The 24,735-nt window shown below is 46.3% G+C and overlaps 1 protein-coding gene across 1 annotated transcript in view; it reads right to left on the bottom strand.

Annotated features, from left to right (window-relative positions):
* Positions 1 to 16,321, bottom strand: part of HPCAL1 (hippocalcin like 1) — a 74,485-nt gene extending 58,164 nt beyond the window's left edge. Inside the window, exon 1 of the mRNA XM_067294287.1 lies at positions 16,003 to 16,321. The gene's annotated coding sequence lies outside the window, so the exon portion shown is untranslated. The remainder of the gene's footprint in view (positions 1 to 16,002) is intronic.
* Positions 16,322 to 24,735: the final 8,414 nt, after the last annotated feature.

Raw genomic sequence — 24,735 nt, 5'->3', positions numbered from 1 at the left:
CCTGACAACTCTGTCTGATCCAGTAACTCCACAAGTTCTACAAGCAAAAATCCCACTGGGCCTGTGACCCAACTCACAAGAGCCTCTAGTCCACCACAGGATGCTACCCCGGACACGTGAACCATTTGGTCTGTCCAACATAAAGCCTCAACCACAAAGACACCAGATATCACCAAAGCCTCCCAGCGATCTCCTCAACGGTTAACCATCCTTAACAAGCAGGAACTTCTTCCTTTCATGATACCATTCATACTCATTGCCCCTTGTCCTAAACCCTACAGACACAGAGAAGAGGTTTTGTATTTTTCCCCTCACAGCCATCTTTCACATATTTCAAACCCATTATGCCTTCCCTTACTCTTCTCTCCAGACTAAATAACTCCACTCCTTTCCATCTTTCATTTCCAGTTTTTCAGATCCCTGTTCTAGATTGTCTCTACCTCTCTGATTTTCTCCATATCTTCCTTCACATGCGATGCCCCAAACTGGATTCGGTACTCCAGTGAAGGCCTTGCAATGCCAAAGCACAAAGAGACCTAATGTGGGACACATTAAGTCAATATTCCTGTTTATGGAGGCCAGGAAGATTTGTTGTTTTCAGGGCAGGATGACACTGAATAAGCAGTGTGTGACCCACCACAACCCCAAAATGTTTTTTCAGTGGAACTACTCCCTAGCTAGTCTGTACAGCCAACTCACTCAATAGGAATTACATTAACATATCATTAACACCTGCAGGTGTGAATGCTCTGACCTGCAAGTTCATTTTCCAGTTTGCCAAAATTATTTGAAAAGCTAATCCCTCCTTCCAAGTGCTTATAACCTCCACTAATTTGGTGCCACCTGTTGAGTCTGAACACCTATTTTAACAAAAGCATGAATTATAATGGTGATTGATAGCTTACAGACCCAAGCCATGAGGTCTACTTCTGCAAATCCCCACCGAAAACCTGTTCTGAGCTTGATCGCTTAGTTGAACCATTCTGGAGTATGGTTAGCAAACCTATTCTGCACCACCCATAACACAGAGGTTTCATCAGGATTTCTTTTCTCTAGCTTCCTTCTGAGAATATCAGAACTGTGCTAAAAACCTAAGATTGGAATACATTATATCATCTGCTCTTTGGCTATCCACAGGACCTGTTATCCTGCCATAGAAGGAAATTAGTATCTCTGACATGATTTGTTCCAGACTAATCCATGTTGACTGTAACTTATAAACACCCAAAAGACACTTATGTGGGAAATAAATTATTAGCTTTCAGGAAAATACTGTAATAAAAGTCAGACCAACTGTACTATAATTCTGCCTCCTCCCCTTTAAAAAATTCAGTACTATATTATCACTTTTTCATTCTTATGGAAACTCACAAATTCTCCACAGGTTTTCAAATATAATCACCAAGAAGAAAGGAAAATATCCAGAGTTAAGCAGTGAGCTTAAATTGCGCTCCTTGCATAAATAACACGGAAGAGACAAGTATTGCAGAAGGGAGGTCAGGTCATGCTGCTGCAGCGTGGGACTATCAGTCACCCCCCGGAGGTGCCTTCTCCCCTGACCACACATGGTCCTAGGCCACTAGCTTTTACTAAAGATCTAACCCTGCAGCGCATGTTCTCCTAAAAGTTGTGGGACAGGTTCAAACAAACAGCTCTCTATGACCCAGAGAACCTGTGTGTGTGGGGTGGGGGGGAACCTTAAGTGAGTGCTCCCTAAATTATTTTTTTCCTATGTTATCCCAATGTCTTTCCCCTTCAGTGCATGTCTTCTGTGCACAGGAAAGAAGGGTGAGACTCCATGAAATTCTCTATTACTCTCACTGGGCAGGCATTCACAAGTGTTGCAAACTGGCAGCAATACAAGCATTTAAACAAATAATTCTAGGTTTAACATCTTTTTTAGGAAGAAAACCTGCTATCTTCAATTTACGAGGAAATGAATGCTAACCTGTCCAAGCTTCCAACCCAATGAAACCCAGTGGGAACGCTCCATAAGAGTTGAACTGGGTCAATGGCAGATAGGAAATAACCCAGAAGCAATTCTGAAGCCTCCTCTGTGCTGGGGGTACAGAGCTGTTGTGCCTTCCTCACGCATGTTCCATTCAACAAGCCTTGTAGAACAGCACACCAACATTATTTGGCCACTATTTAAAAGCTAAATGCCACTTCCCAGGCCTCGACTAGATTTTGGAGTTCCAAAAGACTTTTGGAAAAAAAATTGGCTATTTAATTTTTTATAATTGTACAAAACCTTTGCTCCAGCCCTACAGAGCAGAGGGTAACTGGACAGCAGAAGTTAATCTCTCTGTTAACAGAGCATGAAGAACTTAAATCCACTGTCAATTAAAAGTAAGGTATAATTGAATTAGCAGAAGCAACTTATGGCAGAAATTCAATTACAAGGCAGAATTAAAGGAAGGGATGTCAGTAACTTTTGGAGACTGGGCAGGAAGAGGTGTGTACATCAATCTCCTATTTTCAGGGCTGTCAGCAAAAACCTTAAGGAGACCGGTCCAAAGAATAGCTTGCAAAGCTCATCCTTGCAAAAAGAGTTTCCTTGACAGACCAGAGAAACCAAGGGGACAAACGCTTTCATCAATGTCAATTGACACCTTTCAGCCCCAAATCACACAGATTTCCCTTCCACACACAACCAATTTTTTTGGCTTAGACCAAAAAGGCCTCTAACTCGTACCTAGAGCCTTTTGCCTCCTCGACAGGCAACGCATATTCAGCAGGGAGTGTCTGCCTTCACGCCAGGGCCGGCGCTGCCAACCCACGGCGCGGCCTGGGCCCGCAGCACCCGGGAGCAGGACCCACCGTGCGGTATACACGCGGGAGCCGTCAAACTCGGCCTGGCCAATTGCCTGATAAAAATCATACACTTGCTACCTGCAAACACAGCCCTGAATGCCAGCGCCGGGGTTAAGTTCTCGCTTCAGACCATAGTTTAACCTATTTGGCAGGTGCAAAACTCCCGCATGATGGTCACGGATGATCCAGCCCCCCGCCTCACCCACGAGCTTTTTAACTGTGTTGTGTTCATAGGCAGGCCAGGCAATTCTTTGTAGTAGGCTTGGACCTGCCTTAGCTTGCACCAAAGGTGTTGCAGGCATCATTTTTTCTGTTTTGCTCTCCAAAGTGATTTTAACCCTTTTCCTTTGCTTTGTGTCATAGATATTATTTATTAAGTAGATTTCTTTCTACTTCATGGAGGAACCTGAAGTGTTATAGGCACTTTTCTTCCCTTAACGGCCACTATTTTACCCTGTCCTGTTCTAGCCTCTATTTGTTTTCCTTTGGATGATGTTATTCTTAATCAATCTCAGTGCTGATTGCCGATAAGGCCCTCCCACACCTAAAAGTTCAGCTTTCATAGCTGCATTAAGACAAATCGATACTGTTATTAACGTTGCTACCTTTGTGAACGGTGTGACTTGCCTGCAAGCAGTGTGTGCAGCAGCAACCTTTCTGCTTGTACAGAGATGACCTCCAGCATTATATGAAATCTATGCTCTCAATTAGCAAAGCTCCCTCATTTGCAATTTCTTTTTCAACTGGAACCTGCTGTTTTATAAAAAGTGGCTTTTGTTTTTTCCTTTTTCTTTTAAATGCAAACTGGAGAGGGCTTGTCAGACATAATATTCTGCAGTCCCCTTTACATGTGGGTAGCAACAGTCAAGAACAGCCAAGAAACAACTGTGCAACCACCACTTGCTAGCCTCTTCCTCTGGTCACCTACAGCTAGTGGGCTCATTACCCACCACTGCACTCCACCTTTGATTATCACTGCTGCAGGTGCTTGGGGATGCACCAGGACTGCACATGAGGCCATGCCAGAAGATATGCCAGGTGTTGGACTGCTCAAGAGGGTCCTCTACCCACCCCTTCTCCCTTGGACACCTTCCCTTCCCCTTCTTCTCTCACCTCCCTTTCTGCCCCCAACCTTTCAAAACAGCACATTTGAAAGGCAGTGCTCAGAGCCCCCCAGCAGGTCTGAGCAGTCCAGCCTAGCCAGGTAGCTCAAACCACAGCACAAGGAAACTCATGTTACTGCTTGCAAACAGAGGACTACGTCCTCCTTCACAAGCCAGTCTTATGGATGCTCAGAAACCAAACCCATGACAGGTTTCTTTGTTTTCTTTAATGCCCCCAAATTACAGAAGAGGCATCGGCTAGTTCACCCTGACGATCAAAGGATTTTCATTACCTGAGCTGATTTCCAACCTGACTAAATCCTCAGGATCACTTACACAGTTTGGTGTGGCCCAGCGAGATCCAAGCTAGCCCAGATACTGTCACAGTTCAGCACAGGCTAATTTACTTTGCTTCCTGGGAAGGTTTTGCAGCCCATATTGAGCTCCAAGGTGCCACAACTAAGGATTTGGACACTGGCTAATTTAAAAGCTAACTCAAGTATTCTCTGCAATACCCTGCAATGACTATGGTGTAGATATGCCTCAGGTCGTATGTCCCCTCAGGGACTGGTACTGCTGAGATTTCTGCTACAGACTGAACTGCCGTCCCTCCTTTCTCTGCTTTGGATACTGCTAATAGTAGCACAGCCCCTTTCCTATTACCATTTCACCTAAGCAACATCCTTGCAGCACCCTCAGAAAGGTATTATAACCCAACTGCTCCAACAGGAAACTGATGTACAGAGACCCTGCAACTTCCCCAGGAATATTGCAGGAAGCATATGGTTAAGGTGGAGATTGAATTTGGCTCCCCTGAGCTGCAGGGTAACCACAGGTCCATCTGCTCTGTGGCCCTATACCTGCTCCCAGCTGTCCACATAATTTTCTTATGACCATAGCAGCAATGCACCTCAACCTGTACACATCAAAGCAGGCACCTGCAAGACAAACATGGTCACACAAAACCAAAAATCCTTGGAGAAAGTTCCTGGCAGTCATCATTAAGCACCACCTTTCACAATGATGATTTTTAGCCAGGCAAGCGAACAAAGGAACCACCAAGCACTGGCCGCATCAGGAACCAGCAGCGGGGAGGCGGTCGAATTGTTCCTCGGAGACTCTATTTGCCTATTTGGAACAGTACTTGCACCTACTGACTAAACAGGCCTGGGTTCTCAGGCTACTTTGATGCTCTAAAACAGCCTGTTTCCAGATGATGTCCATCTCCTGCCAGCTCTTTGTCTTCAGGCTTTCTCCCTCTGCAGCTCATTTGAAGACGTTCCCAACACAAATTTTTGCAACTTGAAGCGTGTTGCAGCATCACCAGTACCTACCAGCTGCTTGCCAAGCAAGCCTGACACCACTGTAAGAGTGAAGTGAAATGGCCAGGTCCACCTCTCAGGCAGGGCGGACAGAGAAAAGACCGTGAGTATTGTATCACTGAAAAAAAAAAAAAAAAAAAAAAGGAGGGGGTAGGGGGAGAGTAGGGCTGTCGGGTTTGGACAGGGGGGTAGAGGGGTAATATAATTCCTCCCCCCCCAGTTCCCTGGAAAGTTGTTTTGCTTTGGCTTCCTTTAGCACTCAGGTATATTAAGTAAGTTAGCAAGCCCTGAGAATATGAGGAGACTACTTACCTGGCTGCTTAAATATAAACTCTCCTTCTCTGTGTAAGCAAGCCTGTTGCATCTCTGATAGGAAGACTATATTCGGGGTTTACACTCCTACACAAGCAGAAATGTCAGGCTTTAGCTCTGAAATGTCAGAGCTGGGATAACAGTAGTCAGAGAAATCCTAAACGATGATCCAATCTATCCCCTTAATTTTTATTGTGGAATTTTAAAGAAATACTCCAAGTGACACTGCCACAGTCCATTATATTTTTGCTTTATGCTGGAGCTCTCTCTTTACAGCACAGAGAACACAATTTAGCTTGGCCCTAAATTGGTAGAAGATTAGGTCCAGAGTCAGTAACTGTTGTTCCAGCTCCAAAAACCCACACACTCTCAGCATCCCTGAAGGCTTATTTATTGAACACAGCTATAATGCAGTGGTTAAACCATTGACCGAAGAACGGCCTGAAGTGTGCTGTACAAGAAACTTATCTCTGACTGATGCTGTCATAACACAAACAGTTATCTGTGCCAGATCCAGGAGAACAATGGGAAAACTAATAGAAACAGAAAGAAGCTTGTGCAAAGGAAAAAAAAGAAAATGCAAACCAACAAGGCCTATAATGAAATACATCACAGGCAATACCGGGATAGATTAATCTCGGTGGAGACAGAGGCAATTCCACTGGCTTCAGAGGAGTTTTGCTCACTTCGAGCAAAAGCTGAAGACTGCATTTTCATGTTACATGACATCTCTGGCTCGAGTATTTCCCACTAATGGACTCTCTCACAAGTTGGTTGATAACATTTGGCCACTGAGGACAACTGCGCTGTGATGCCCCATTGCAGAGCAGTGAGGAAACCGTGCAGATATCTCTTCTGCCCAATTCAACAAATAATCAACATTTGCAATTCTTAGCCCAGATTCACATAAGCAAAACTATTTGGCATATTAAACGCATCACAGACTTGGGTTCCACATAAACAGCTAAAAGGAATCACAATGGCATAAAGAGTCCTTACAAATTCACAGTTAAGCAAATTTTGGCTAGGAGGGCTTTTTCAGGACAGCACCAGCACTAAGATGAGAAGCCGAGTTCAATTAACTTGATGTTATCACGTAACCAACTCCAAAAGCAAGCTGTATAAGATCACATACTGCACAAAATTCCCCTAGAACCTGAGTGTTTATCAAAGACAGACAGAAAGGCATGGCAATTCCAGCACTCTACTATGACTAAACACATTAAATTTTATTAAATCTAATTTAAAGTGTCAGAACAAGATGAATTATTTTCACTTAAACATTTTTCCCTTACTGAATTGCAGGGTTTCTTTTTTTTAAAAAAAAACAGGCAGTTGACAAATGCCGCATACTGCCTCGCCAGACTTGGACACAAACGATTAGCCTGCAATTAAAAGCATACAGGCAGTTCGGGATGGAACTGTGCCAGTTATTTACTCTGTTTCCTCTTGCAAACTTTTTCCCAATATGATTAACAAAATTGTGTCATTACGCATTCATTGCTCAGGAAGTTTATCTCTCCCTTCCCCTTTTCAGTTGCATTTCCCTGCTCCACAGGATGCTCTAAACTAAACATTGCATTCAAGTTATATGATAAAACTTTGGGAGAAATGGAGTGAATAATGAAGGTCATGGGAAGGGGGGTATCTGCTAAAACAAGATTTGCTAAGTAGCTGCACAAGGGGGAAACACTGTCCGCTGCCTTTTATTGAAGGAGATTGCAAATTTGTATCAGCTAAGATATCAGGTGGAGGGATATAACAGAGCAGTAGTCTAAAGAGTTCAAAAGACTTCCAAGAATTAAAAGAAACTTGAATTTGCTCAAAAACCAAATTATAGTGATAAACTGTAGCAGAGATAAGGTGCCTCATATTACTTTAACCCTGTCTGCATATTCAGGCCCTTCTACGCTAAATAAAAAGCAGATTCCCTGCACTCTCCAGCTATTTGCAGCTGGAAGGAACTTGCAGCTAAGTTAATCACTTGACAAACTACTGCTCCTGGATAGGTCATTCATTCATTCATTCAAAGTATACATTTTCACCTCTATAATTATGGGAAGGAACAAAATCCCTTGAAAACAAAACAAAATAGATGCACTGGTGTCTCACTGTCCCTCCAGAATGCTGGAAAAGCAACTTTAAGAGCAAAACTTCCTATATGCTTCAATCACTGCATTGATACAATATCAACCTCCAGCAATGACTGACATATTAAAAAACGTTGCCACTGAGCTTAGGTTTAAACCAAGCCTAACAGCGCAAAGTAGGACCCTGCTCAGCTGTCTCCGCAGCTTGACTCTGGCAGCTGGGGGAGCCTGGGCACGCGCCGAGAGGCTGGCAGCCAGGACACGAGCCCGGTGGGAACCGCAAGGGAAAAAGCGATGTGAGGATCGGCTTGCTCAGCCACCAGCCTCTGATGAGCAGCCACGGCAGCAGACGCACTTGCTCCTTCTCTAGCAGCTACAAGAGCCAGCTCCTCCAGCTGGTGGAGGAGGAAGGGTGGAAAGGGGTGGAAGACTGTTACTTAGCCCCACAAATTCTGTGGCACGGCAGCCTGGCTGCTGACAGCAAAGCACACATGCAAGCGAACTGAGAGGCATGATGCTGTACTGCTTGTAGTATTTAAAAGCTGCCACCAGTTTGCCTTTTCATATAATGGCTATTGTATCAGGATGCACACTTGTTATAAGCCCCTGAGCAGCTATTAATATTAAATAGCCCAGCCTTCGTATGTGTACAGCTTGATCTGCAGGAGAAAAAGGATATTAAGTTTTCCCAAAATGTTTTTTTCACTTTCATGAAACGAGCATTCTGTATATTCACTTGTTTCTGGTACTACCAATTCATGACAGCTTGCCTTATTTAAGGCACAGGACTTGTGGAAAGTTGCAGAATATACCTTGCTAACAGCTTGCTAACAACCCAAATCAGAAGTGATGAGAGACACAGGCAAATGCCAGGAGATCTGAGAGAGGAGAAATCACAGTCAGTGTTGCTGAGAAACTCAGATCTAGCAAAACTTGTATGGGGCAAACCATTTTGTCAGAAGACAGACACCCTCCCGTGACTGGCACAGTGATTTCTTCAGTTCCCTATTCTTGAGAATCCATCAGTGACTTGGCAGGCTTGAGCGATTGGCAATTTTCTTCAGCAAAGACTCCTCTTCTCCTCCTGGCTGGGTTCTGACAAATCATTTGAATCACAGAATCCACTTTCCATAACAGACGAAGTGCTCTGTAACTAAGGATTACTCTGCAGAGTCCCTCTATTGCTGTTTTCAATCTGAACAGAATAAAAACACACCCTTTGCTCTTTTGCAAAATCCCACTGAGGTCAAGAGGGCTTCACAAGGGCTGGTTGTGCAATTCAGTTTGCAGGTCCAGGATATGCTTAAGGAGACTGGAGAGGAAGACTAGAGGATGAATTTAAAATTAAGAATGGTCTTCCTTCACTTTGTGTATTGCCTGAAAAAAATACAGCTCTCAGTAACAGAGCTTTAGGGCCAGATTTAGGAAAGAATGGCATTTTAAGAAGTATGATGTGAACAGTTGTAACTGGAGTCTAAAAAGCTCATTCTCATTTGCTTTCAGACCGTTACCACAACTCCAATTACCCACAGCTGGAATGAAATCCAATTTCCATTAAAAAAAATCTTCTGATACATCTTCTGACAATCACAAAAGAGCCCTTTACTTGCTTAGGCAGGACTGCTGCTTCAAAATGAGTCTGGCTCTGAGGAAGGCAGCATTCTTCCAGCTTGCGCTGTATTCCTCAGGGGAGGACAGACAGGCATGAAGTGACCAAATTCCTTCCACAGCAACCTGAAAAGAGTCCACAGCCATTACTGAAGTCACCCAGCAAACTTCCATGAGATCCAATGCCAAGGAAGTAATAGCACTAGACATTTTAAATTAATTAATTAAAAGGCCTTCCACAACTCCTCAACTGATTTCAATGGGTTTATTCCACATTAAATTCAAACCCAGGGGAATTAGACTCCTTACATTTGCTATGGGATTTTCAGTCCCACCAGGCCTGTTACCTTTCCTTGCTGTGCTTCAGTACTGGACATCAGTCTCAAAGCTTTACTGCACAAAGAAAGGACAGAGGTTTGACACAGGCACCCACTCATTTTCATTTAAATGATTCTGGCTTTCAGACAGACTGGTCACAAAAAGGTGACTGCAAAGTATATGTATTTCAAATATCTTTTTTATTTTGCATAAGTGTTTCTTTTAATAATCTTTTACATAAAAGATCATCAATTTTCTGGAAAGCCCCCCAGAATCCCTCTGAAGCAAAACTGGCATGCATTAGGGCTATGAAGATGATTAAGGGACTGGAGCATCTCCCCTATGAGGAAAGGCTGAGAGAGATGGGCCTGTTGAGCCTGGAGAAGAGAAGACTGAGAGGAGATCTTATCAATGTGTACAAATATCTTCAGGGAGGGTGTCAAGAGGATGGGACCAGACTCTTTTCAGTGGTGCCCAGCGACAGGATGCGAGGCAACGGGCACAAACTGAAACACAGACAATTCCATCTGAACATGAGGAAAAACTTTTTCACTGTGAGGGTGACAGAGCACTGGAACAGGTTGCCCAGAGAGGTGGTGGAGTCTCCTTCTCTGGAGATACTCAAAACGCGCCTGGATGCAATCCTGTGCAATGTGCTGTAGGTGACCCTGCTTGAGCAGGGGGGTTGGACTAGATGATCTCCAGAGGTCCCTTCCAACCTCAGCAATTCTGTGATTATCTCAAGTGCAACAAACTCAGCCCAATAAAAACTGAAGTAGCGTCTGATAAGGGAGTGACTTTTACACTGATTCTGCTTTCTTCTTCCATCGCCTTTACAGAAACTGTGGTTTTCTCTTTTTAAGAGCATTAGTAGGGCAAATATCAATGAGAGGAAAGATAGTGGGGACACAAAAACACAGGGATATTAGCCATTTAAAAAGAAACTCAAATTGGAAACTGGAATATATCTAACAGTCACAAAAGCAAGGATGTTGACCACACTGCCAAGAGCAAAAGTGAGAGAAAAAAAAGCCCAGCTTGATCTGAGATGGCGCTTTGACCAGTTTGGGGAAGGTTACAAAATCCAGTTGCCTGCGATACGCATTAACAAGGAAGTTCCCTCCAGTTGTATGTTCCCAAGCCACAATTTTAAGTTGCCGAGTTCCTCTCAACTCTGGTGAAGAGGATGAAGGGTTTTCCAGTGTCTTCCAATATATTCAACAGATGTTGCTTCTAGGCCCTTTCCTAAGCACTACAAAGCATGCTTGCTTTTTGCTTGTTCTCTTTTGAACGCACATTTAATAATTAAACTCTGTGCTAATGGTTATGTACACACAACTTCCTCCCATATAATCCCCTCACGCATGCAGTTCTCATCAACCAACCCCAAATTGCTCCCCACCCTTCAAAAGGCAAGTTCGTGCCACTGTCCCTGCAAAACTTTTGTTCTAAGAAACACCAAGCAATACCTTTTGAGAAACACCATTCAGCTACTAAAAAAACCCCAATAAGGAGAGAAAGCAAATGACGCCCCACAACACTAACTCGCTTTGACATTATTTGTGGCACGACCCAAAGCAGCAAGCTCTCTCCCTTTGCACAACAGGAGAACTGCCAAGAATAGAGAATCCTGTTCACAATGCCCTTTATTAAAAAAAAGAAAGGAAAAGAAAAAAATCCTGCTACCTCAGAGCAGCGAAAAGCATCCACTGTGTACAGACACACGAGCCTGCGTGGAGCAGAGGTGAATTAAACACGCAGAAAGCCCAGCTTGCATGACACCCACGTGCCGCGGCTCCCAGCCCCGGAGGCTTTCTTCTCCTCCCGCCTCCCACAGCCGCCACCTCCGCCTATGCTAAAATGACTTTGCAGCAGCCACGTGCCAACTTTCAAGCATCAGCAAGATGTATTTACTTATCCCATGCCCGAGCTATGCTATCAATCACAGTCAACAGCAATGCTTGTGTTTTCAAGAAGTTACAGGAGTTTGGCATTTGCATGCCAACTCCTCTCCCCACAGCGTTCACGGCGAAATGCTTCTTGTACTTCCACTTGAGGGAAGTACGTGCCTGATGCTGGCTTGCTGCGTGGCCAAGGAAATCAAAACCAAACACCTTTGCCCCGCCGACTAGCACACTGATTAATTCATTACGATAACCCCATTGTCCAAAACAAAAATGTAATCTAGTGGCTAAGCCAGCTGCCCAAGTTTACCCATTGGTCCCAGCAAACCTGTCAGGACCTCAGGATGCCTACTTGTCACTGGGCATCTCTGCAGGTTCAAATCGTGCTTTTGATATTTAGCCTCCCATCCTCAACGTCTCCAGGTGTCCCTGTGACCCTCTTCAAGTGTTTCCCAGCACAACTGGAGATTTAAAGGGATACCATCAGCTTACAACACCCCTCTGAAGAGGGTAAGGTTGCAGTAACTGCAATACTAGCAAGCGTTCTTTTTGCCCAGTTGCTGAACACAGATTTATCTGGCTGCACCATTTCCCATTTAGTCAGCCTGGTCTGCCGTCTGCAGAAAAGGAAAAGAGAGCCTCCTAAAAACACCCCCAAAATTGGCAGAAGGTCTCAAAGGCTGGTGGTGCATTAACTGTGTGTAACTATAGCTACGTACAGTAAGTTTTGTTGCCATTTTTTTCCCCAGCCAGATTTCAAGTGGATTGTGTTGTCTCGTATAGGTAGTTCAATCATCGCAAAAAACGTGGCACGCAAGAAAGGGAAAAAACTGATCAGTTTGCAGCTGGCATCTTTTGCACAGAACGTTGCCAATGCAGAAGCAGGATCTCAACTAACATAAATTACCAGGCAGAATTCATTAAACAATGTGGTTCTTTCTTTGACTTAAAAAAAAAAAAAAATACACACATGCAGGACAAGAAACACTTGAATGGTCATGAAGTACCATTTGGGATCTTTTCCACACTGGTTAGTCACAAGTGTCCATAAATCCCCTATGCTGTTTAGGAGTTATAAGCAGCATTTCCTAATAATAATGGCACATTTCATGCAATGTAATCCAGAAGAACCACAGTATTTCTTAGATCATGAGAGGGATCTGCCCTCCAAACTCATGCCTCCTAACTCCAGCGCAGACTATCAATCGCTGCAGAATGCATAGTTCAGTGCGCAGTTGATCCCATAGGTCTCCCAGTCATTAAGCAAAAAGGGACACTGAACTTCCAGAAAGGTAATAGGGTTTCCAGAAGATTCAGCTGGAGAATCTACTCTCCTGTTAGAGGAAGCACAGGGAAAGGAGTTCCTTGTCATTTGACCCCATCGTTTTGTTTAAGGATTCACGATTACTTTGCTGTTGGACCAACCCTGACAATAGGCAGAAGATATCTATCTCCAAGAGGCAAGCAATGCAGAAATCAATGGGTTAATTAGCAGGTTAGCAAAACACTACTGACCCATGAAAGCTTTTATTCAGCAAAAGGCTGATAAAGTGCTGATTACTGTTTGCATTTGTTATTATTTCAGGATGGTAGAGGATTATTGGAAAACTAAAATTTCAGGCATTGATTTAAAACATTTTCTGCTCTTTAAAGCTAAAACCCAACAATTTTGCAAGAGCAAATCCTTCCATAATCCATAGTATAAGTTCCCACACGAGACAGTAACACAGCCAACATGGGCTGAAGATAAATCACCTCTTAGCAACAGAAATAAACTTCAGAATGAGTTAAGCTCCATGTAGATATTGAAGTTGGGTACTGAAACTATTTTCTAATACAGACAATGAGCAAAAGAAAATGATCCCATATACAAACATTACATAGAACATCCTAGGAACAAGAGGAAAAGCACATTAAAAAAAAAAAGTTTTTCTTCCATTCACTGGAAAACATATTGCATTTGTTATTGAATCTGACCTAAAAGGCATGCTTGAAAGAAAGATCAGTAGCTCTCTGCAAAAGCAACAGACCCTCTTCCCACAAGTATCAATGCATTTTGCATGCACTTAGAGCACAGTCTCATTCCTTAAAGTCATCACAAAGCAAGAAAACATCTACAGTATAGAATTTTAATCAGAATAGCCCAATGGGTCTACCAGCATTGCGGTCCCACTCGAGTCAAAGTAATCAACACTCAGAAGAAGACTCTCCTGTTTGAAAAAAACAATACATCATGCTGCATAAGTATTTTGAATTGCAACCATTTTTAATCAAGGATCACATGCCTTTTTTTTTTTTTTTTTTTTTTTGCAGAGTCATAATCCACGTTTAATGTTGCTTAGGCTACAAAGTAATCTCTCTCATTAGCTCGCAACAACTGAGCCATGTTTAGCAGGAGATATGTCACTGCAATGCCTGTGAACTCCTGTGGCAGAAGGAGACATGAGCATGCCAGGTGCTGCACAGACTGAGCAAAACAACGCCGGCACCTAAACAATTACACACTGATTTTGAATGTTTGTCTACACTTAAAAGCTGCTGTCAATACAGCCATCCAGCTGCAACAGCAAATCCCACCGACTGCAGCTGGCAGAACTCTTCTCAACATTGCTTCAATCTATTCTCTGAACAGACTAAGCTATGCCAACAAAAACCATTTTTTTTGCCAGTATAGCTGACTCTACAACAGAGTTTCTGCCAGCATTGCGTCATCCATTCTATAGTAGCATGCAATTTTTTTTCCACAGTTTTCTACCCTCCAATTTCTAAGCAGAGGCAAACCCTAAATTTAAGGCGAGCAGCCAAGAACAGAAGAAAATAGGTGGTACGAAGCAGCAGCCTGTGCCCTGCTGGCCAGTACTTCTCCATCTAACGTAAGCGAAGATGTGGGCAGATTATCTGCCATTTTTCCTGTGTCTCACCACCCTAGAGGAAGTCAAACATACACAGTTGTTATAACAGCCCTTTGCATCAGTCGAAGGCTCCTCATCTAAGCCAAGAGCAAGCAAAGGGCCGGGCATGCGGGGTGATCCCGCACGGCGCCGGGCACTGGCGCAGCTGCCCGAGTGGGGTCAGGCCCACCGAGCCGCCCCCCATCACCTTGTCCCTGGCTCTGCTCCCCATCGCAGCACGAAGCACCCCGGCGATGCTGGCAAGAGCCCACACAGTGCAGTTTTACCACGCTAATGGTCTGCTGAAATACTCCCACGGTCTTTGCTCGGGTTTCATGTTAGGCAAGAAGAGCTTTTGAACCCGAAGCCACGACAAACGGCTCCTATTGGGAAAGCAGCAAAATACTTTGCAGAGAGAATAATTCATCCCTCCGTTCTTTTCCCTATGGAGGAAACTCGGTCTCTCCATCAGATTTGCATTAGTGAATGGGACTACAATGTAATACTCAGCTCCCGTGCTTGCCTGTAAGTATTCCTGTGAAATAAAATCAGAGTTTTGCCATAAAGTTACAAATTATCTTGCTGCAAGTAGGAGACACAGAAGTGCTGAATACCCAGCTGGTTTTCTCAAGGAACCTCTCATTTCAGATGATGCATTACGCGACCTTTTCCCAAACTGAGCAGAAACTTATTTGCATGGAAACAGAGTTGTAAACACACTAGCCCTGTTTTATTCACTATTTTTTGTGATCCTGGGCATTACAGCAGTTACTGTGTCGGAACCCGAGGCTTCAGCAGGTCCCCGCGCAGCCGGCTGCAAACCCAAGCTGGCAGGTGCCTCCACGGCAGTGGCCCCGGGGAGCGAGGTGTCCCCCGCGCTCCAGGGGACCAGGGTCGCCCAGCCGCAGCCATCTCCCAGGGAGGAAGGCAGCAGCCTTCCCCCCTCCCATTCACCAGAGGCAAACGGCAGCATTTTTTAAAGGCCATTTCAGAAGGTGGCAAATAGGAAGTCCGGATTTCAAGGAGCTGACTCAAAACACCCTGCAACATTCATGCGGCGGGAACTTTGCCGGGTAAACGATTAACCACCATAAAGCAGAGCTGCGTAACTCCCGTACCATCAGACGAGACTCACACGCTAAACATACACAGCGTGTGTGTGTGTATACCCAGATACATACATACATGTATATACACACATATACATGTGTGTGTGTATGTATATATGTATTCCCCCCCGCCCCCGAGTACCCGGGCAGGGGAAAACGCTGCCATTTCCCATCGCCCGGGGCGCGGCAGGCGGCGCGCCCGCCCGCGCGGCTGCGGAGGGCCGCGGCCCCGCTCCGCGTGCCCCCGACGGCGCAAGGGGCCCCGCGCCGCGCCCCGCTGCGCGCCCGCGCCGACGGCGGCTGGAGGCGCGCAGCCCCCGCGCCTGCACTCCAGCCGGGGTCTTCCCGCCCCCCTCCAAAAGCCCCCAAAGCCCCTTTCCTCCGCGGCGGGTGGCAGAAGGAAGCGCGGCTGCCCTCGCCCGCGGCCGCCGAAGTTTGCCCTCTGCGCGCCCCTCCGCGCCCCTCCGCGGGGCAGGGCAGGGCGGCTGCCGAGGCGGGGAGCGGGCTGCGGGGCAGCCCCGAGCCCCTTACCCGGCTGGCGGAGCGGGGTCCCGCGGCGGCCTCGCTGGCGCTGGCGCTGGCGCTGCGCGGCGCTGCGCGGGGGCGCAGGGGCTGGCTGTGCGGCGGCTTCCTGGGAGCTACAACTCCGCCGCGGCGCTCACGCGAGCCGCGGGCGAGCGGAGCCGCGGCGAGCGGGGAGGAAAAGAGGAAATGAGCTGGAGGCGCATTGGAGGGAGGGGGAGGAAGACGCCGTCGCCGAGGGACCGGAGCAGAGCGAGAGACGGAGCTCAACTTCCCCGGCTGGGCAGCGTGCGCCGGGGAGGGCGGAGCGCGCCGCGCCGCCGCCGCTGCCCCGCGGCGTGCGCAGCGCCGAGCGCCGAGCGCCGCGCAGGGGCCGCGCGGGCCGGGCCGGGCCGGGCGGGGCGCTCCCGCGGAGCCGGGCCACTTGGTATCGCCCTGCCCGCCCCCCGGCCGCCCCCCCGGCCGCCCCCCCGGCCGCCGCCGCCGCCGCCGCCGCCGCCGCCGCCGGGCAGGAAGTGCGGGCCGCCGGCGCGGCTCCCCGCGGCTCCGCGGCTCCCCGCGCGGCTCCGCTGCTCCCCGCGCCGCCCGGCCGCCGGTGCGGGCCGCCGCCGTGGTGATGCTGCCTTTGGGGTGGGGAAAAAAGTTTTCATTTATACATATATATGTGTATTTTACCCCAAATCAAACTAGCGTCCTTGAACAGCACTCCGGGCGCGCTTGGCTGCAGCGCGGCGGGAGGTGATAAGTTTTCTGTGTGCCCGCTCCGGGGACATGCCTGTCCGGGGGAGCGTGACAGCGGGCAGCCGTCCCCTAGCATGCACCCACCCGCACACCCACACACACGCTTTGCCCCCCGCTGCCCCCAGCCAGGCCAATACCCCTGCAGGGAAATCTGGTACCGTCACCCCGAGCCTGCCTGGGTCCCCGCACGGGGCTCATCCCGCCGCGCTGGGGGCTGGCGTGGGCTGTTGGGTGCCAGGTGCTGACCTGCGCGGCCTGCCGTGCACCCCCTCGCGAAACGGAGGGGATTTAGGGATTGGTGCTAATCTGCTTCCCCAGGGAGGCAAGTGGAAATGTTGCTCAGAAGTAAGGCCTGCAGGACTGGCCAAGAAATGGATCATCGCAATAGGGAAAAAAAGTCTTTTCCCAGCTCCAGCCCAGAACATTTGCAAGTGAAAAAATGTACGGAGAATTTAATGCAGCTGCCACTGCGCTTTATCGGCAGCTTTCGCTCTGCCTCCCCGTCTAGGAGACTCCGTGAGCACAGTCAGTGCAGTTGCAAGATAAGAACTCAACAGAGCTGGAATCAAGGCCACACTGGGTAAAAGATATTTACAGATTTTAGCGACAGACCTTGGGAGGCAAGGGGGGAAAACAAACAAAAAAAGCCTACTGCAACCAACAAAACGGCAGTTTTCCAAAGCTTATCTCTGTACTAAGTCCAATAGATTTTTAGGAGGACAGCAAAAAAAAAACAAAAAAAACCTTTCACATATAATCCAAAGCTTGAATACACTGAAACTATTGATGCAAAGAGATGAAAATGTTACTCAACAGTAACTGTTTTCTCCAGCCTCTTTCAGAAATAGTTCAATCATTTTGCCAGCTTAAAAGAAAAAAAAAAAAAGCCCAAGGCAAAGAACAAGCATGGAAACTAAAGAATCTGAACAGTTAAAACTAGAAGCAACTCGAACAGGAACATATAATGGAAAACTGTATCTAAGCGCCATCGCTGCCAACTTTACATGCTCGAAGCCTGGTTCTCCTCGCAAAAGATTATTTTATGTGAGTAATTCCCTTGATTTCACTGCAAACCGTCACACAAGGACTGTGCAGGCACGCACAGCCAGGCACATGGCCGGGGCTCAGGTCCGCGCTGGGCCTCTCCCACCGCTCAGCGAGGGGGCAGTGACACTGCTGCCAATGCCACCCTCCAGCCCAGAAGTAGGTGTCAGCAAAGCAAGTGCTTACTTTAGGTCTCCTCTGTGATTTACAGCTCTCAGGGTTATGTCTGGCGAGAGGGAGTCTGACAGGAGGCAGCTGCTGGCTCCCGCGCGAGCCCTGGGTGTTGCAGGCATCACCCGGCGGCCTCGGCAGCAGCCGCTTTACCACTGCGTTTCGCTGTGCTGCAGCTGGCAGTGCAGGGTTGCGATGGGGGACTGCAAGCCCTGGTGGAGGCTGCAGCGTTTCCCCGCAGGGCTCCCTGGTTCGGGAGGCTTTGCGGCTGCAAGCGCCCTGCCCTTCTTTTGGGCTGGTGACCTCACCGATGCCTACGCACTGCACTGCACCCAACACCGGAGAGCACCCAAAAGTTTCCGCAGGGAGCACTGGGAGACTTGGATCCATTTATGGTCAGTGGGTAATGACTTTGAGAAGTGCCCATAGCTACTCAGTCCGATAAAAAACTCTTCCTTTCTTTGAGCCTTCTAGTATTCTACGTATTATCTGGTAACTACAATATTTACAATAATTTTGGATTAAGCAATTATTAGGGAATACACAGCAAAAAAAACAAACAAGGCATTGCTGTCAGCATTTATACCCAACCTCTTTCTTTTCTTTTTTTTAAAGAACTGCACCCTTCTAGTTGTGACCAGAAACAAAATGGTACAATCCATATAGCCAATAAACACAGCCAAAATTTCAGATGATTTTAAGTATTAATTCTTGATAATGTGCAATTCTTGAGTTACAGAAATTACGTGGGAGACAGCTCTGAATGAAGGGTAACCTTAGAAAGTTGTTGGCTACTCATAATCTGTGATATGAAAAGATGTTACGGATTAATTTCAGAAATAAGTTTGTGACCATTGCATCTTTCTTCAGAGCCACTGTCTGCCGGCTCTGTATCATTTGAATATAGGAAGCTCATTTTCAGAACAGGTACCATATGAAGACAGTCAAACCCTGCATTTGGAAGTTAAAATCAATATGTAGGCAGCTACTTTCTCATATTATGCACCTAAGTGCATACTTGAGCATCCCAATACAAGAACTTAATGTCCTGTTAAAGTACCCACATTTGCAAAATTGGGCCTACTGGGTGTATCTGGCTTATCCAAGAAGATCTTTTTTAATGGTGTATGTTCATTAAGCCTATCTGTAGTATTCCTGCGATGATAAAGCATGGGCCCTCACAAACTTAAGTGCCATAGTTGCTTTGGTATCTCACCTTTTGTTTGATATCTTTTTGCTTTTCATTCTGTTTCTATAGTCAGAAGAAAAAAACAGGGATTAAATTAGATTGACCTGGATCATTCTAAATATGCTGAATTTGAAAATACTGTGTGAAATTCCTTCTGCTGCCTGGGGTTTAATTGCCCAAGGATTGAACAGAACTGAAGTATTTGAGATGCATGGTACACTGCTGCTCTTTAAACGTCTGCCATAGCATTGTCAACTTGTTATGTCAATGGCAGCAGTATGGTAGCAGTGTTAAGGCTATTGCTAATGCTGAATTTTTACCTGCCTTCCTATGGTTTGGCATGATTAACTATATAAAGATTATGGTGATATTTACCTTTCTGAGCAGTTAATTGAAGCCACACGTGCTGCAGATTCACCTGGGCCATCCAGCAGTAGGAACTCCCAGATATCCCAGCTCCTATTAGTGCCACCAAAAAGCTGAAGGAGGGACTGTGGGCAAGGATTCAAGATTTGGACCTTTTTTCCTGATACCAGTTGTGGCTGTTGGGATCAAAAGAGCTGGCGGGTCAGGCAGGACTGGTCAGCAGCAGCTTCCCTGAAGACAGACGATTGCTCCGACCGCTTTTGGGCCAGGTATCTTCAGCAGAAAGCTGGCCTGGACAAGGCAGGCAGGGTTTGAGCTAGTTCTCCTGGAAGAGCCACTTGAGCCTGACTGCCTCTGCTGCAGACAAGTGACAGTAGAAGGAAGTCTTTTGGCTTTGAACCAGGGACGTATTCATGCTGGGAGAGTGCGGTCCTCACCCAAACACTGCCCCCCAGGATGCAGCTGGCACTGGGGCTGCCTTCTCCTGCAGGAGACCAGCCCAATGAGCTCTGCTGGGGGGAGTGTTGCAGGGACAGGGGTCCCGCTTGGCTGGAGCACTGGCAGAGCAGGAGCCGCAGGGGAGCATCGTCTGAGCAGCACCTCCTCCGATCACTAAGCTTCATCACAGCTTAGGCTTGACGGAACAAAGCAGCATTTCAAAAGACATTGTAATTATTTTTTCCATCCTGTTGTAATCTTGCTTTTGGAAATCCCTCACTGAGGAATCACATTAGAGAAAATCAAATGAAAACAGTAATGGAGAAGTGCAGCCGGTGTTATTTCACTGCGATAAAGCTAAGCTGGATGGCAGGTGCTTTGGGGAAATATGAGGCAAATTTCTTTATCAGAACTATTTTCTTCAGCAAATTTTGTCTTCCAGTACTAAAAACCTGGATGCTCATCTACAATGCCCAACATTTTTGGCTACCAGATGCTGAGGTTTGCAGTCTGATTGACTGCATCAGTGTAACTCCTTGCTCCTTTCCTTTGCATTTCCAGCTTGGACTTAACGTGCAAACAAACATACTTGGAAAATGCCAGCTGCACACATTGCTCTCATCCACAGTATGGGCAAGGAGCATTGCTTTAACAGGCAGACACAGTATTTAATGTACTACCAAAGCAAATACATGAAGGAGTTTTGCTGGTTGTCTAGATCACAGAAACCGGAGGTGGAAAAGAGCAGATAGGTCTTTATAGTGTGCTTTCCTGCTAAAGCAGGATTGGTCCCTGCGGTATTTTGTAGTGTACTTCCCTGCCCTGTTTTACATGACCTTGGAGGGTGGGGAGGGCTGGGAGGGTGGACTCTGCTGGTACCCTTGACAGTCTCTGTCTAGTTTGGAAAATATAATGTGGAACAAGGAAAAATGGGAGTACAGAGAATTTAGTTACCAACACAATATTTAATGTAGTTTTTGCATGCTCTTTCCTCTCCAGCCTACTTGCTATGCCTGCCACTGTGCCAGTAACATCAGATAGCTGTAAAAGGAAAAAAAAGGTAAAAAGTAGTGGCAATACTCCATCATTGCATGATTGCTCTTCTTTCTCTTAGCAGGAGATTGTCTTGGGTGCTTTCTTCCCCTGCGAGGAGAAATGAATAGCAAGAGCTGTGATGATTGGCAGTAAGCCTGAGAACAGCAGATGTGAGCCTGCACAGCTGGACAAAGAAAAAAATGCACTTTGCTACCTACATTTGTATTAAGGTTGCACCACAGTGCCTACGTGTGACTTAGCATATGAACAGCAAAAGCCATCAGGCACATTTACATATATAAGAACACTTGGTGTCCTTTTCAAAGTCAAAGAGAGCAATGATTAAAGCAACATAAAGGAAATTTGACTGCCTGGTTGTTCTCTCAGATAATAGAATGACTGAGTGAGGAAATAAAAAAAAAGAAAAAAAGATTAGAACTGACAGAGATGAAGAATTTATGAATTAAACCAGCACGTTTTCATTTCATTTACTGTTGCCTACTAGTTTATTAAATGGGAATCTAAAAGGGACTTGATTTTGCCCCCCCAGGCTGCAGTTGCTATGCTAGACGCTAAGGTTAGATGTTTTAGATAAGATTTTAATATTAAAGCTTCTTACACTAAAAGGGGAAAACCCTGCTAAAGAGGGAAAATTAAAAAGCCTTCTTGGTGCTTTGCTGTAGTTTGCCACACGGTTTGCCGGAATTTGTCCTAACAAAACAAAGTGGGAGTGTGCGCGAGGGCTGTTTTAGCTATACCTATTAAGGAAAAAGCCTGAATTTTCTATGCAGCGTCGTCTGCATGTGTTTATTTTAAATTGCATGTATCAGGTATCCAGTTCTCCAGCTGGATCTTGTGCTCAAGGCTTCCCGCAGGGCTCTTGGGTGCCTCCCCAGGCCCGTGGCCAGGTGAGAGCCGCGGCTCTGGGGTCCTGCCCTTCCCACCACACTGTTTCCCCACACTGGCAGCAGCAGGTATTTCAAAACACAGCGGTGGTGTGTCTAATATGCCAGACCAGAAAATAACAGAGAGTCTTTGAAATGGAAGAGGCCCCACTGAGCTTAATAGCCGTGTAAAGACAACTGTTGTGTCTGTGGATGCAACAGACCTAACTGTTTCTGTGGCCCAAAATTGCAGATTTTTTGCTGAGAAAGGTGGGGTGGGAAAAGAAAAAGCAAATGTTTCTGTGCAGCAGAAAATGTCAATGCTGTTATTTGTTTCTATTCTGAACCACAACAGAAAAATGAAAAAGCCAGAAATTAAGTGTTATAGGTAAACGCGACAAATTGACAACCACTCGGGCCGGGTTGCATAAATTCCAATTTAATAGAATAATTGAGCAAGTCACAAGTAAGCAAAACAGCGCTGGGCGGCCGGGGAGTCTCCTGCTCCACCAACGGCGCGCGCGATCCCCCGCTCACAGTCCCCTTATATGCCTGTAACTTCTGTGGTTGCGCCGGCTGTTGCTGGGGGGGGTCGGGATGAAAGCTGGCGTCTTCCTCTGCGTTGTGCGTGGTGCCCTTCAGGTCGCGCGCATACATTTCACAATGCAATATCGCTCTGCTGGCTCAGTACAATCATTGTGGTGATAGCCCGTACTTAGCGCCTAGTTTCATGGTAAAATCACTTCACGAGGTGATGTAACAAATTATCACCTATCACAATCCCCCCTTTTTGTTTTGGTCCTTTTTAATTTGTTCATCAAATCGAACAACAGCCTCCTGTGCCAGGGGGAGCATCTTTCTTTATGAAAATTAATCCACCTCTATCGGTCCCGGACTCCCAGTAACGGACTCCCCAGGTCTTTCCCAAAAACCATCCCGGATCCTCCGGATGGGTGATATTAAATGTTTACAAGTTCCCGGGGGGGGGGGGGTATAGTGGGGATTTCCCCGATACCCCAGCTGGAGATCCTCTTTGGGGGGGGGGGGTACACCCAGAAGGCCCCCATTTTACTGATAAAAACTTATCTAACCCTGCTTCTGGAGTCCAGTCAGAGGCTATAGTTTCACATCCCCAATAAGCAAAATAATAAGAGTTTGGGCAGTTACAGCCCAGGATTAGAACTAGGACAAAAGTAAAACCCCATATGATTTAGACATGGTTCAATAGGCACCAACTCACAAAAAGTAGCTGTAAATGTAGGACTCCCGGGTACACTTTGTACTTGGATCACTGTTTGATCCTCCCACCTTATTAATGACCACTTAAAGGGTTGGTGTATATTATGTTCCCCTTTGATTCGTCTTCCAGAGGAGTAGTGGACCCATGGCTTGGCTAACGGATATTTTACGAACCCTTAATGCCTTGGAGGGGTGATCCGTGATGCCAAGTGTCTCTGGGACTTTAAAGAGTCTGGGCCTTACAATTTTGGGTATCCCTGCTTAGGAGGTGGCTTATCAGCCTCAATCCCCACAGTTTCCATACGTCTCTGTCTCCTCTGCCTACTCTTTTGCTCAGAGCAGCAGGGTGTACCGTCTTCTCGACAGCAGCCGTATTCTTCAGGGGAACCTCCTGTATGAGCTTTTTGGATTTTTAAAGGCTTCCCAGTTCTCCAGAGTGACACTCAACATACGGCACGGTCCACCTACAATTGGTGTTTTCAATTTTGGCCTTATGTGATCGGGGTGGTTGGCGTAGGTACAACCTTTCTCTGGTTGTACCCCTTTAGCAAAAGCTTCCCACCATTCCACCGATCTTTTCTTGAGATCCCTTTTTAATGTCAAATGGGTCAATTTGCCATAACAAAGGCGACAACTGCTGCTAGGGAGGTACCCGTACTACCAATGAGTCCACTACTTCTCTTTACAAATCCTGTATTTATAACACACAAAGGGATAACAAATACAATGTGAGGTTTTACAAAATGTGGTCTTACTTATCGAGGTTTCTAGGTTTCTTCTTAAAGGTTACTTTTAAATTGTCCGGGTTTCCAAAGGCTTCCCACAATGATTCTGAGATCGGCCCTTTAATTCTGCTGGCATGTGTCCATCCTCCCTCTGCGGTGCGAATAGCAGTGTCTGTGGTAAGCAAAACAAGGAAAGGTCCCTCCCAGTGGGGAGTCAAGGACGAGTCTTTCCAGGTTTTAATTAAAACCTTGTCTCCAGGGTTAACTCGGTGAATGGCTACATCTAGTGGAGGTCTCTGTACTATTAGTCCTTTCTTTATCAATTCTTGTCTTCTCTTCATAAGCTCTGTAATATATTTCTGTAATAATCTCTCTTCTACTTTAGGATGTTCTTTTGGTATTTCTAAATCATATGGCATCCCATATAACATTTCAAAAGGGGAGACTCCTGTGTCAGTTCTGGGCTGAGTTCGTATATCCAACAAGGCTAAGGGTAAACACTTGATCCAATTCATCTGGGTTTCCATCATTAGCTTCGTTAACTGTTTTTTTATTTCCCCATTCATCCTTTCTACCTTTCCCGAACTTTGAGGATGCCCAGTAAATTATATTCAGCTTCGGGAACTAATAAAAAGGATCCAACGCTTAATCGAGAGTCTGATTCTATTTTCACATTTTTAATTACTGGGACCTTAAAGGGTTCTCCCTTAGCTCCTATCACTTGCAATTTCTCTGAGGATGGTTTACACCCCCAGGGTACCGTTTGGACAGTAGATCTTTCTGCCCCGGAATCTACAAGGAATTCTACTTCTTGTCGCTGGGGACCCAATTTCAATTTTATCAAGGGCTCGGTTCCTTTATGAGTCCCCAGCAGATAGAGCCCCTGACCCCCCTAATCTTCTTGGAACAT

This window comes from Apteryx mantelli, chromosome 3, assembly GCF_036417845.1.
Source record: "Apteryx mantelli isolate bAptMan1 chromosome 3, bAptMan1.hap1, whole genome shotgun sequence".
Taxonomy (NCBI): Eukaryota; Metazoa; Chordata; class Aves; order Apterygiformes; family Apterygidae; genus Apteryx; species Apteryx mantelli.
Note: the sequence above shows the minus strand (reverse complement) of the source record. Positions and strands in the feature narration are given on the sequence as shown.